This window comes from Chinchilla lanigera, unplaced genomic scaffold (assembly GCF_000276665.1).
Source record: "Chinchilla lanigera isolate Chin_1 unplaced genomic scaffold, ChiLan1.0 scaffold00010, whole genome shotgun sequence".
NCBI lineage: Eukaryota > Metazoa > Chordata > Mammalia > Rodentia > Chinchillidae > Chinchilla > Chinchilla lanigera.
In genome coordinates, this window is record NW_004955411.1 from 3581813 (window position 1) to 3595448 (window position 13636).

The following is a 13636-nucleotide window of genomic DNA, read 5'->3' on the forward strand; positions in this document are numbered from 1 at the left end:
CCCAACTACATGTTGCCTGCAAGAAACTCCTCTCAAATACAATTATGTGGATAGATTAAAAGTAAAAGGATAGCAATATGTACAATGCAAAACACTGAAAAGAAAGTATGAGTGACTATACTAATATTAGACAAAGTAGACTTAATGGCAAAGAAAACTTCTAGTAATAAAGAACATTGCATAATAATAAAAGAATCAGTTAACCAAGGAGAAATAATAATGCTAAATGCATGTGTACATAACTACAGAGTTTCAAAACACGTGAAATAATAATTGGCAGCACTTACAGAGAAATACACAAATGCCAATTTTAACTGGTGATTTAACTCTCCCATAAATAATTTATAGAACCAGTAAATAAAAAAATCTAACATTCATAAAGTACTCCACTGAACAACAGAAAGCTCATTATGTTTAATGCACATGGAACATTAGCTAAAATGGCCATGATCTAAACTAAGAACAAATCTTAAAACATGGAAAAAGTAGAAAGTTTGCCAAATACATTATTTAGCCATAATGCTGTATCAATATCAATAACAAAGATATAGATGAAAGCAATCAACACCTTTTTACCAGTCACTTTCCTGTTGCTGAAATGTAGTACCTGACAACCACAAGCTAAAGGTTTAACTTGACTAGCAGTTCAGAGAATTCAGTTCACTGAATAGGCATGGTGCAAAGACATGGTGGAGGAAAGGTGCTCGCCTCACTGCATCCAAGAAGCAGAGAGAGCTAGAGGGACTAGGGGTGGGGGGAAAGTAGGCCCACTCGGTCCTAATCCAGAGTTGTCCTGGGGACATTAGCCATGGCATGAAAAGGTGTATAAGTGGAAAAGAAGAAGCAGTACTCTTCCTTCTCATGCATACCCTGATCCTCCACATACAATATCCCAAGAAGCAACAAAAACTCTAGAACTAATGTGTGAGTTCATCAAGTTTGTAGGACACAAGACCAACATATGAAATCAGTCCCATATAATAAAATAAAAATCAATTCTATGTAATAGTAACAAACAGCCAGGCGTGGTGGCACAAGCATGTAATCCCAGGCCTCAGAAGGTTGAGGCAGGAGGATCGCTGTGAGTTTGAGGTCAGCCTGGGCTACAAAGTGAGTTCAAGGCCAATCCGAATACATAGTGAACCCTGTCTCAAAACAACAGCAACAACAAAACCCAAACAAACAATTGGCAATGGAAATTAAAATAAGAATATAATTTATAATATCACCAAAGAGAAATATTAGGTTATAAGTCTAACAATATCTATTTATTTATTTATTTTTTGGTTTTGGTTTTTCTCCGGTACCGGGAACCAAACTCACAACCTTGCGCTTGCCAGGCAGGCGCTTTGCCGCTGAGCTAAATCCCCAGCCCCAAGTCTAACAATATCATTATAGGATCTGTAGGTTAAAAACTATAAAATGCCGATGAACTCAGAAAAGACCCAGGTCTATAAAAAGACACGCCATTTTCATCATTGGAAAATTTAACACAGTAAAGATGCCAATTCTCTCCAAATTAACCTGTGTAATTAATGCAATTCAAATAAAAATGCCCTCAGGTTTTTTTTATATAGAATCTGATTCTAAAATTTATTGGAACAGAAAAAATATATAATAGCCCTAAACAATTTTAAAACAGAATAAAGTTGAATGAATCATCCTATCCAGTTGGAAAGGCTATACTCATTGAGACAGTCTCATACTTGCACAGAACAGAACAGGTAGCCCAGAAACAGCCCCACAGACAGGGCCAACTAACTTCGAACAGAGTTCAAAGGCAATCAGGGAATAATGGCTGGTTTTTTTGACAAGATTTTTGGAACAACTGGACAACTTTTTGCAAAAATATGAATGTTAAATCTTGAGCCTTATTAAAAAAACAATCAAAATATATCATAGACCAGAATATATGTACAATCTTTAGAAGAAAGTAAAATAAAAGTCTTCAAGATATGGCATTAGTAGTTCTTAAAACACACATCCAAAGTATAGTCTATAAAAACACTGATAAATTAGGCTTCATTAAATGGAAAACTTTTGTGAAAGAGAATGAAAAGACAAGTTATAGACTGGGAGAAAAAATTTACAAATCACATATCTGTAAAAGGGCTTATATCCAACATGTAACAATACTCAGAAATCAATAATAAGCAAAGAGCTCAGTTAAACAATGGGCAAAATATTTGTGCAGACACTTGTTCACCAAGAAGCTATACAGGTGGCAGATAAGCACACGGGAAGATGTTTTCCATCATTTGCCCATAGGGAAATGCAAATGGAAACCACGATGGGATGTAGACACCCGCTATGGAAAACAGCTCGGCGTCTCCTTTACGCATAGATGTGCCCATGTGCCTCCATACTTACTGTGGGAAGTAAAATCTTCTGCTCACTGGGACACCTGCATACAAATATGTACAGCAGCTGTATTCATAATGGGCAAAACCTGGAGTGAACTCAACTGCTCTTCAGCAGATGAATGGATAAACACTCAGGCACACCTGCGCCATGGGTTGCCACTCAGCAGTCAGGAGAAACCCTGTGGACAGAGCTCAAGGCATTTTGCTGGAGCAAAGAAGCCAGACTCTATGCCCCACCAGTAGCGTTCCATCTACAGAGCGTCCCCTGGAGACCAGCCAGAGAGAGAGACGGGTGGGAGGAAGAGAAGTTGTACTTGGCGCAGAGCTGGGTGCCCTGTGACCCAGCTCTGCTTGTGGTTGCTCAGGTCTGCACATGTTAAAGTTCACAAAACTGCACCTAGAAAGACCAATTCAACCGTCAACAACAATCCCACTCTGCAGCTGTTCTAGGACTAGTGCCAGGGCAGAACCTGTCCTACACGAGGGAGCGCGAGGCGTGGGCGAGGGCACTGGGCCAATCCAAGACACACTGGGAGGGCGGGGCCACACTGAAGGGGAGGTGCTTGGCTCCTGCGGACACCCCTTAGGTGGAAGAGCTGGGCTGGGGGAATGGCTCCGATGAATGGCTGCAGGCCCAGCTGTTCTGGGCATTTCCCGAGGCTCAAGGGGTCACAGAGGTGCTGGCCTTGCTCTTCTATATGGAAAGGGGCTCCCTATGCTCTATGGAGGAGCGGAGGTGGGCTGGGGTCCGCTGCCTTTGGAATGCTCTTCCTGCCCAGCTGGCCTGTCCGCTCAGCCTGGGTTCTGGACCTAGAAAGCCTCAAGCCCTGCAGCTGCAAGGGGGTGCCCAGCAGATTGAGGGCAGCTCACTGTAGGTTGTTAAATGGGGGAAACATTACGTTAATTTGACAGAAATAGTCTCTGAAGGGGAGTGTGCAGGGAAAATGCTCAGAAACTTGCAGTCAGTAGCTGCAGAGGGGCTGCAGCCAAGAACAAGGGTTTCCCCAGTGACCCCAAGCCCCGCCTCCAGGGTGACTACAGGAAGCACAGCAGCCTTTGGGCAGGGCCCACAGGAGGCCGCTGCTTGCAGGAAAAGCATTGAATGTTCCAGGTGCTGATTTGCATACTGTTTTGCACTTATTTACTGAGTTAAGAGTCTCCCTGGAAATCCCCAGTCTTCTTCCCTTCCTTCTCTGTCCTCTGGAACCTCAGCGGCAGCCCCAAGGCACAGCTTCTAGTGCCCTTCGAGCTGAGGCCGGGTGGCACAGCCATTGGCAGCACTGAACAGCAGTTCTGACATCTTGCTGGGACAAAGCAGCATACTCAGGAACAAGATGAAAACTAACTGCAGCATCCGTGTGACAGAGCTCCCCCACCACGGAATGGCACGCCCTCGTTTCTGTGATGTTTGCATAGACAGAGCTGACCAGCAGCGTGGACCAAGTAAGCATCAGTTTAAGCAGGAGAAGCTCACTGTTGCTGGAGTGACCTACATGTGGCCACCTTCCTCATGGCTCTGAACTTGGGAGTGCGAGCACCCGCTTCAGTTAGGTTGGTGTCAAACGTGAGCCTGCATTATGCACAGCACGTCTTGCACATCCTAAACGCTTAATAATGCTGACTTTGGTTACCTTACAGAGGCATCCTAGACAGCACTGGGATTTCCAGGTGGAGTCCTGGGAAGGAAATATTAAGAGTCTGTGATTTTGTAATATGAGCTTCATGAGGCATTAACATGCCTCAGAAAAACAGTCTTAGTTCTCTGTCCGGTCGCTGGGTAGACACTGGAACTTGTTCTTCCAAGAGGCCCTTGGACACAGCACAGGTTCTTTGGCTTGAGTTCATTCTCCTTAAAATCAAGAGTCGTGTTTACAAAACAGAAGATTTTCTCCTCCATTTCCTGTTCCTACAGTTCATGGCCTCTTGCCCAGGACCCTGATGCCCTGAGGCTGGCAGGCCCTCAGCCAGGGCTTCATGCAGAGAGTGGATGTTCCAGACGCCCTGCTGGTTTGGGGGGAGATCCGAAGGAGCTGCCAGGCTGACTTCCAGGGTGCCAAGGAGCAGCCTCTTCCCCCACCTCCTCTGCCTCCTCCTCCTCAGCACCCAGGATTCCGGGGCCTTGTGATCTAGGAAAGAGCCTGACCCAGAATAACAGGTGCAGCTGTTGTCCACAGCCCAGGATCCACTGCCAAAAGAAGCAATGCCGAACTGCGTGCAGGTTTCAACAACGCGGCATCCTGTCTCATCATCAGCACAAAGACATGTGCCCTCTAGGATGGCATGGATTTCCAGGTGTTCACGGTAACAAGAATTTCAGGGCCAACTCTTCCGGTCACCAGGTAAATTATGAGCCCCAGGACCGTGATGTTTTGCACCAATGAAGTGACAATAAAAATATATATTTGTGTGTACCTGCAGCTGTATCTGTATTGGCCAGATTTCCCATTGCTGATGCATAGCTGACACCCACAGCCTCAAGGAGGAGAGGTTCGATTTGGTTCGTGTTTTAAGGAAATCAGTCCATGGTCACTAGCTCCAAGGCAGGAACAACATGGTGGAATGGCATGGCGGAGCAAAGGTGCTTAGTTCATGGCAGCTGGAAAGCAGGAAAGAACAGTGCTAGGAAGCCCAGGGAGTAGACAGCCCCCAAGGCCACACCTCCACAATCCACCCAGATCCACCAGTCCCAGAGTAGATCCCAAAGTCAATCAAGTTGACACTCCACTATAACCAGGCCTGGGGAGGGGTTCCCACATTGCATGGGATCTGTGTCTGTGTGTGCATATGTATCTGCGTATGTGCTGCATCTGTGTATCTATCTGCATCTGTATCTGCATCTGTATTTAATTCTGCTTTCCTACCTGTATCTGCACCTCTGTCAGCATCTGCATCACCATCCGTATTTTACATAAGCTTTACTTCTGGTGATAGTGGTAGAGATCTAGTCTCAGTTTTAGAAGTGCCTCTGATGCTTCTCTGCTGTTGAGGTGTGTGGGACATAGAACAGTGGTCTAGTCTGGGGGAGTTCGTCTTGGTCTCCTCTCCCATCAGTGGGCTCCCTGTCGCTTGCTTGCTTTAGGAACTTGCACCTTGTGATGGTGCCCATGTAACAAGGAAGTCAGCTGGGCCCTGCCCTCTGCCAGTATGATCTTAGAGAACACGTGTTAACTCACAGAGCTCCACCGTCCTGCTGGGAGTCTGGAGAGAAGTGGAGGGGAATGGTCCTGCACACATTAGATTTCTTATCTTGATTTGGAAGAAAGCAAAAATTCAATTTTTTTTCTAACAAAACAACAAGGCTCCATACAATTAATTTGTCCATTTAGAGGTATCTAGAGTCTCAGAGTGTCAGGGCAGAGGAGAAGGGCCTTTTCTGTCCCTCACCATGCCTGTACTCAGGAAAGCCAATGAGCAGGGATGGGACCAGGAGCATCTGCGAGTGAGACTCTACTTTCTCCCACGTGACCATCACTGCACAGTCGTCCTGGAGGTGGGGTGGGCACAAGAGCCCAAACTAAATTCAGCTTTTGGCTTGAAATGGAAAAATGACTCCAAAATTACATCTCTTACGATGAAATCATTAAGAAGTGGTCTTTACTGGTACTGTGTCTACCGGCCATTAGGCAACCAACCACAGCCCCCACAGCACGCCTTCCAGGTGTGGCTGCCCAGGGGCCAGCCTTCCCTAGGTGTTTCTCTTCCACACTTGGGGTTTGCGTGGAGGAGCAGAGTCTTTTGCAGAACAGGACATGAGAGTTGGGCTCTGGTGTTTCACAAACACCAAGCAGAGCAAGAATGTGCCCCTCGAGTTGGCTTGATCCACAGTGCCTTTGTTAAGTCATGCAATCAGGCCATTTGCTCCTGCGGTTTGCCTGCAGGCTCTTACGGTGGGAGGAATCATATCTCCAGCATTATTGGGCTAGCACAATAGCACCGTTCTCTCCTGCCAGCTGCTCAAGAACAGTTCCTGTGCAGATGGCTTGCAATTCTTACCTTGGGTGATAAGAAACCATCATTACAGCTGCCCTGGTGTGTGCATGGGGTGGGGGATGAAAGAGTTAAAGGGTTAAACCCACATCCCTGCATACCCTCTAATTAGCAGGAGCTTTGGGACCACGTGGGGCTGTTTGGATTAAGAGTGTGCCCTCGGGGCACTAAGACAGTCTGTTCCTGAAGAAAATGGTGTGTGACGTCATGCTGGCTGATTTATGGATGTCCTCCTGTGATCGGTGCAATCACGGTTCTCATGGTTCTGTGTTCAGTGTCTGTCGGTCTGACACCGGTTAGAGCATCTTGGCACAACTGCTCGTCTTCCTGCTTAGGCCTCCTGTTGTGCCACACCTCTTCCAGCGACTCCCACATTCCTTCGGTGAGCAGGCAGCCCCCTTTCTTGGAAGTTGCGCTGTTAGCATTGGTGCGGTCCTGGAATGCGGCAGGCCAGGCTCCAGATTTCCCTCACATGCCTGCCTGCATGCGCCAGTCTGCAAGGGCAGCGTGCAGACATCTTCAGGTGCTGCCTGCCCTCAGTGACGTGGAGGGTTTGTGCTACACGCGGGCCTGTGGCTCCCAGTCCACAGCACAGCCCAGCTGGCAGCTCGTCTAGGTTGAAGTAAGCCTATTTTCTCGTTTTTCAAGAGATTATTTTTAATCTTTTAGGAAGATTGAGTGGTATTTCTAATGAACTTGCAGGAAGCCGACATGAATCTGTGTCTCCTAATTCTTGGACAAACCCTGAAGAGCAGGGCTACTGGTGTTCTTATTTATCTTCAGTACTTATGCTCTGAGCTCTGGTCTTGCCTTTGCCTCTTCCTGGCTCTATGACTCTGTGTAGACCTCAGGCTCCAGAATCCTGACTTGCAGGAAGGCACTGCCTGGTAACCCAGCTGAGAGGGCTGCAGAGGAATGAAGGGAGGGTAGGGCTGGCTGGAAAAAATAAAAATGGGCTACAGAAACGTCAGATGTTGCTATTGACCGCAGAGGTCAAGTTCAGAGGTCAAATCAGAGGTCAAATACACCCATTTGAATAAAAATGACCTTGAAGTTCCCAGTTCCTTAGATGAGATGAGAGCCCTGTGGAGGAGTGTGGGGTGGGTGGTGGTCACATCCTCTTCCTGTGACTGCGGAAAGTCAGTCCAGGTTTCCAGCTGACCCCACTGGGCGCGCAGCTTGACAAAGCTGCCTCCAGTAATCCCATGCTATGGTAAATACTGTGCTTACCCCGATTTGCCCTGAAGGGATGCACATCAGGGATCACTTGCCCAAGGTAGGCAGTGCAGGGCAGCAGGGCATCTTCTCGTCTTCAAAGTACAGTGCAGCTGGTCCCCGCTAGCTCCGATTTGGAGGGCTGCCTGAGCCCACTGAGCCTGGGCCTCCTGTGGATGAGGGTGCACATCTACTTCACTCAGTGTTCTTCAGAGGGTCAGTGCCTTGGGCCTTTGTCTAGGGCCTGGGCTTAGGTTCTGAATTCCATCCAGGACAGAGGAGCTGAGCCCTTCAGAATGGGTCACACCTGGCTCCCACCCACCCGCAAGCAGCAGCACAGCAGTGATGCAGCTGAGGAAGCCATGGTTTTGGAGGGGCTGAGGGAGACAGAATGCAGGCACTGACTTGCTCCTCCACGGCTCCTCATTGGGTGTCCTGGCTAGGCCCCTGGCAGGAATGCTGGGATGAGCTTGGGGCTGGGATATGGAGACCTTCAGTCCAACAACCCCGGAAGGCTCGTGTGAGGCTCCCAGCAACAGGCGGACATTCTGACAGAGAAAGTGAACCTGGTGCTGGCTGCCAGCCTCCGAGTGCCCTTGCTGGGTGACTCCACAGGGTGCTGTGCACTGTCTGTGCACCAGGCCTGAAGAGCCCTCTGAGAAGGCCCTGAACATGATGTCACTATCTGTGCTGGTCCAGACCCTGAGGTACAGGAAAGGTTAGAGACCCTGTTGTGGTGTAGACCTAGACGTCCTTGAGACACTCATTGTGGTCATAGGTGGGGCTTTGAAAGCTGATTGGATCACGGGGCTTATAGCTTTTAAGAGACTAGGTCTGGCCAGAAGAGAGGGTCACTAGGAGCCTTGCCCAGAAGGCTTTCTGTACCTGCAGGGCTACTCCTATCCCTCTCCCTGCTTCCCTTTCCCGTGTCATGAACATCTCTCCTCTACCATGCCCTCTGTCTTGCCATCCTACCCTGAAGCCAGCTGCCCATGGGCTACAATAGAGGCCAAAGTAAACTTTTCCACCTCAAGCTTTGAGCCTCAGCAACGAGAAAGTGATTAAGACAAGACCCCGTTGCTGCAGACTTCCTTGTTATTTTCAAGGATGGGCTTTGAGATTTCCCTTTCCTTTGGCTCTCTGAGCCTTTAATTTGGGCAGTTGCCACTAGGTAAATAATGTTATCTGGTTTGTGGTTATGTTGTTCACATTGCTAGGGTTCCTAATAACGGGCTTTTTGAGAAAAAATTAAATTTTCATTCTAGAAAACTTATTAAAACAATATTCATAGGCATAGACTAATGAAATATAAATTCATAAACATTAACGACGATAGTCTTTGTTAAGTTTGATAGTGATGAATTACTTCTTAATCTACATATGGGCTTTGTCCAGGGATACATTTAACTTTTTGTAGTGGATTGACAGGTTCAACATTTTCAGGAAGACTTTGATTCTTTCTCTGGAGCCCAGGAATAATCTATCAATCTGCACTTTTGGGCAAAGAAGGGGACAGTGTTTGAGCTCTTTTGCTGTTTCTGTGGAGGATGTAGGGCATTTGAGATGTTTCTGTCTAATTTCTATGGAAAGTGAGATGGAGAATATACACTAATATTTAATCCTATGAAAATATGGGTAACAGAAGAGAGAGGTGTCATTTCACACATTGCATTTCTCCAGGTTTACTTCTTGAAAGTTATTTCCTAAGTATTCAAAATATACAGTAAGGAATGTGTATGCGTCCCCTTGGCTTCTTGTGCAAAAGAATAAAACTCAACCACAAATCAGAAAAAAGGAAATAATGGTATAAAAGTAAAGGCCAGTGCTTGTGCTTTCCTAGACCATCTCCTTGGCCCTGTCTAAGGCAGGATCCTCCCAAGGAAGGAGATCCATCACTTGGGGAGGTAGAGATGTAGAACAGGGACCTGGGGTGGGGGTGGGGGTGCGGGTGGGGGTACGTGGCAAGTAGAGGTGGGGGATGGAACCCTGGGTAGGGGATTTGGGAAAATCGCCCTATGCATCGCAGCTTAGACATATGCACAATATAGTTTTTAAAAAATTTATTTTAAATAAAAGCCAACAAAAAACAAAAACAAAAAATTTCAAAATAATATGATAGGAGGGTAATAATGGTTAATACATCGCATATTGTTATCTTTAAATTAGTTACTCAAAGTACAAGATATCAGCATTTAATTGTCCAAACAGTATTAGCACAAATCTATCTTTTCAATGAACTGAGAGAAATTAACAGTATAACTATTTTAACTATCATATATGTGTATATATATATATATATGTGTGTGTGTGTGTGTGTGTGTGTGTGCGTGCTTTCTTCCTTTCGCTTCTCCTTTCCTTCTTTTTTCCCCACTCACCTAAACCACTTTCTCTGTCCTTTTGGAGTTTCTTCCCATTTTACAATATCTATTGCACATTTTGTGTCACATTTACTCTTTCAGTTTCTCACACTAGGGAGACAGTACGGTATTTACACATTTGCATCTAGTTTATTTCACTTAGGAGTACGGTCTCAGGCTGCACCTACTTACCTATAAAGTTTCCGGTTTAGCCTTCTTTATGGCTGAGTAATAATCCAATATATCTTTTTTATCCATTCCTTGGTTGATGGGTATTTGCGTTGTTTCCAAGATCTAGCTATTACAAATTATACAATACAGTCTTACAAGCCATCAAAACAGTCTTTAAGATAAACATGCATCTGATACAGAAACTTAAATATTGTATGGCTTCTGTTATATAAGAAACCCAAAGTATAAATTAATTAAAAAGCAAAATTAAAGATAGATACTAGGAAACAGGGAGATAGATATTTTGTAAATGGGAAGAGGATCAAGAGATGAGGAGCAGGGAGGAGGAGAAGGGCACATAAAAAGAACTAACACATGTTATGTGCATTTGCCAACTCCACACAATGAATGGAAGCATTACTTACTGCAAACATGTACCAATAAAATAAAATAAAAGGGAAAATATCCAATATGTGCCTGCTCCCCACAAGGATTATAACTGGTATGTTCTACAAATATGTATTAATAAAAAAGAAAGCCATCCAAGAAATCACCAGAAAGTAAAGCGCTGGGTTGGTAATGCTGAGGGGAGGGGAATGTGTGTTGGGAGTCAGAATTCTGGGAGTACAGCGGAGGCTGTGAGTCAGGCACCCTGGAAGGAAGAATGCCCAGCTCTCGAAGAGTAACTACAGACTTTTCTCCTCCTATTATGAGGCACTATTCAGTGCTTGGAAGGCAAGGCAAGTTGGTAGGTTATAACCAGAGGGGTATTTGTAAGGGTGAGATAAGCAGCCATATATAACTTACAATTTAAGAGGAATATCCAAAGCGGAAAGGCTAGACAACAAATAAAAGTTGGAAACAGTCAAGCAAGAGAAGAAAGAGTCTCAGTGCACATTGCTCCGCAGCATCTTACCTCTGCATTGCTTTTACTGTCCAGCTGTTTCATGATGCCGCCTGCTCTGTAGGCCCAAGTGGACCACTGTCCTGTGAGCACGTGAATCCCATGTGTAGGGGTAAAAGCCTGGAGCTGTTAGTGACCATTCATTGTAAAATGGAGAAGACTGATGTGCAAAAAAGACCTGACCTGGAAGACTGAACGGACAGGTGGCCCCTGGTTGTAAGACAATGTCCCAGTCAGTCAAAGATTCTGCAGCCTGGCTGATTCTGCTAAAACCTTGGCTTTGTCACTTATCAACATTCATTCACATTCCTCAACCTCCATGACCTACAGCTTCCTAATCAATAAGGCCTCGGTTGTTTTGATTATCTAATGTGTTAGCACACACATGCATAGCATGTGCCTGTCAAGTGTAGTGCCCAAGAAGCACTAGCTTCTGTCATGTCCAGGTGCCAGGTTTCTGAGGCTCAACCTCAAGACTTGTTTCCCTTTTCCAGGGTCCTGAGCCAGTCTGTCTCTTTCACTCTTGCCAACTAAGCTGCTGTAAACTGGTTCTCTGTAGGTGTGAGCAAAACATTTCTCCTTATCATCTTATACCTGCAAAAAGTTCAATGTGTCCTACCTTTTCGCTGATCCCAAGCACTGTGGGGTTCCTGGGGAGATCTACGTTTGTGGCTATTCTCTGTAGATTGAGGTCCTGGTTGCAGACAGTATCACTGAGTATGTGCCAAAGAGTTGCATCAGACCTACATTTATTAGCTGCAAATTCAAATAACAGATTTGGAGCCAGGGGTAGGGAAGCACTCACTCTGGATAGAGTGGTGGCCTTTCCCCTTCTGCTGCTAGGATGACGCAACGTAAGGAGTGAGAACTGGTTTTCAGTTGGTCTTCATTTCTGTCTGTCTTTGAGGGGTGAGCTGACTGTGCACACGGGGTTCTGGTGTTGGATCCAGGTTTCTGTGGATAAGATGGTGCCTGGTAGGCCTGGCTGCTGACTCCAGGACTAAGTGCAGGAGCAGAGATGGAGGAGAGAAGTGTGTCTCTGAGGGTACGTGGATGGCGAGAGCCTGGGACAGGCCCTGCCTAGGAGCCCAGCCGAGGACTGGCCAGGGGAGGCAGCAGCTGAAGGAAGTCATGGAGCCTTTCCTCTCTCTCTGCTTCACCTCAAGGACTGGCAGCCTCAGCACCTGGTCTTCCCCACATTTCCACCTCCTTGGCCAGTCCAGTGAGGGATGAATGCCTCTTTGCCTCGTTCTGAAGACACCAGCTCTTTACCGGGAGGTTCCTGAGAGCTGAAACACTCTGCAGCCCTGGTATGCCCAGCTCTGTGCCTGGTTCAGCCCCTCGTCTTTCATTCAGCTCCATTCTGGGAACTCAGTCTATGCTTGGCAGTGGCTCTTCTCTAGCAGACATGACCCAGCAGAGAGTGGGCTGACATTCTCAACAGAACACAGGTGCACAGGGCCACAGGACTGGAGCCCACCCAGCAGACTGCATGGGCACTGTGAGCCAGGTGGGCATAATTTCTAGAGGGGGCTGGGGGGCTGTGAGTAAAGCCTAGTGAATCTCCCTGAGGAGGGCAGCCATAAAAGTAACCAGCTACAATCATTAGTAGAGAAATAATAATGGTGAGGGAGGAGATGACTGCAAGGGGATAAATAGCCAGGTAAATACTGTGGAGGAAAAGGTTGAGGTGGGAGGTGGAATGGAGAGACTCCTTGACCAGGCAGCAGGGTTGGGCAGAGAGAGACAGGATTAAGACAGAGAGGGAGATGGAGGGAAGGTGAGAGAGAGGAAGGAGAGGAGAAGAGGAAGAAGAGGAGGATGGGGAGGAGGAAGAGACAGGGAGAGAGAGGGCAGAGAGAGGGAGAGGTGGAGAGAGGAAGGAGAAGAAATAGAAGAGAGGAAGAGGAAGAGAAAAGAAGGAAGAAGAGAGGAGGGACAGAGAGAGGGAGAGAAAGGCAGAGAGAGCTGAGGCACACACATACATGTTTAGGGTGCAGATAAAGCCATACTTAGGAATGCTTTGCCTTAAATTTATCAGAAATAGGCAGGTCAAAAAATATAAACAGGATTCGTTTAAGAACTTTGAAAAATAATCAGTAGAGCAAACAAGAAGGCAAGCAGCAACAGGCACAGGAGAGATCAAGGAGGTGAACACTGCAGCAAGAAAACAAAGGCGACACAGAACAATAGCAAGACTGAGGAAAGGGCAGCCTGTTGCCCTTTAAGGGCATCTGCAAGACGGGGATAGAGCAAAATACAGGTGAAAATGCAGACAACATTAGCTAGAAAGGAGAGGCATGGTAACTTTAGTTACAAGAGTTACATAAGGATCTAGCTACAAGAGAAATAGCAAATTAACAAAATATTACAAGCAACTGTACTCTAACATATTTTGAAATGTAGAGAAAATGGATGCATTTCTGGAAAATAACAAAATGACAAGTTGGTTCCAAAACTAGGAGACACGGTTAGTGTGATTAGCACTGAGGGAACTAAAATGGGATCTGAACCTTTCTTCTCTCAGGTTCAGTGTAGATTTAATTCTCACACAACACAGTTGGTCTGGAAAGCAGGTGAACAGTGAAACTATGTCTACCTTGGTTTGCAAAGCTATAAAAATCTAGATTCTGGAACCA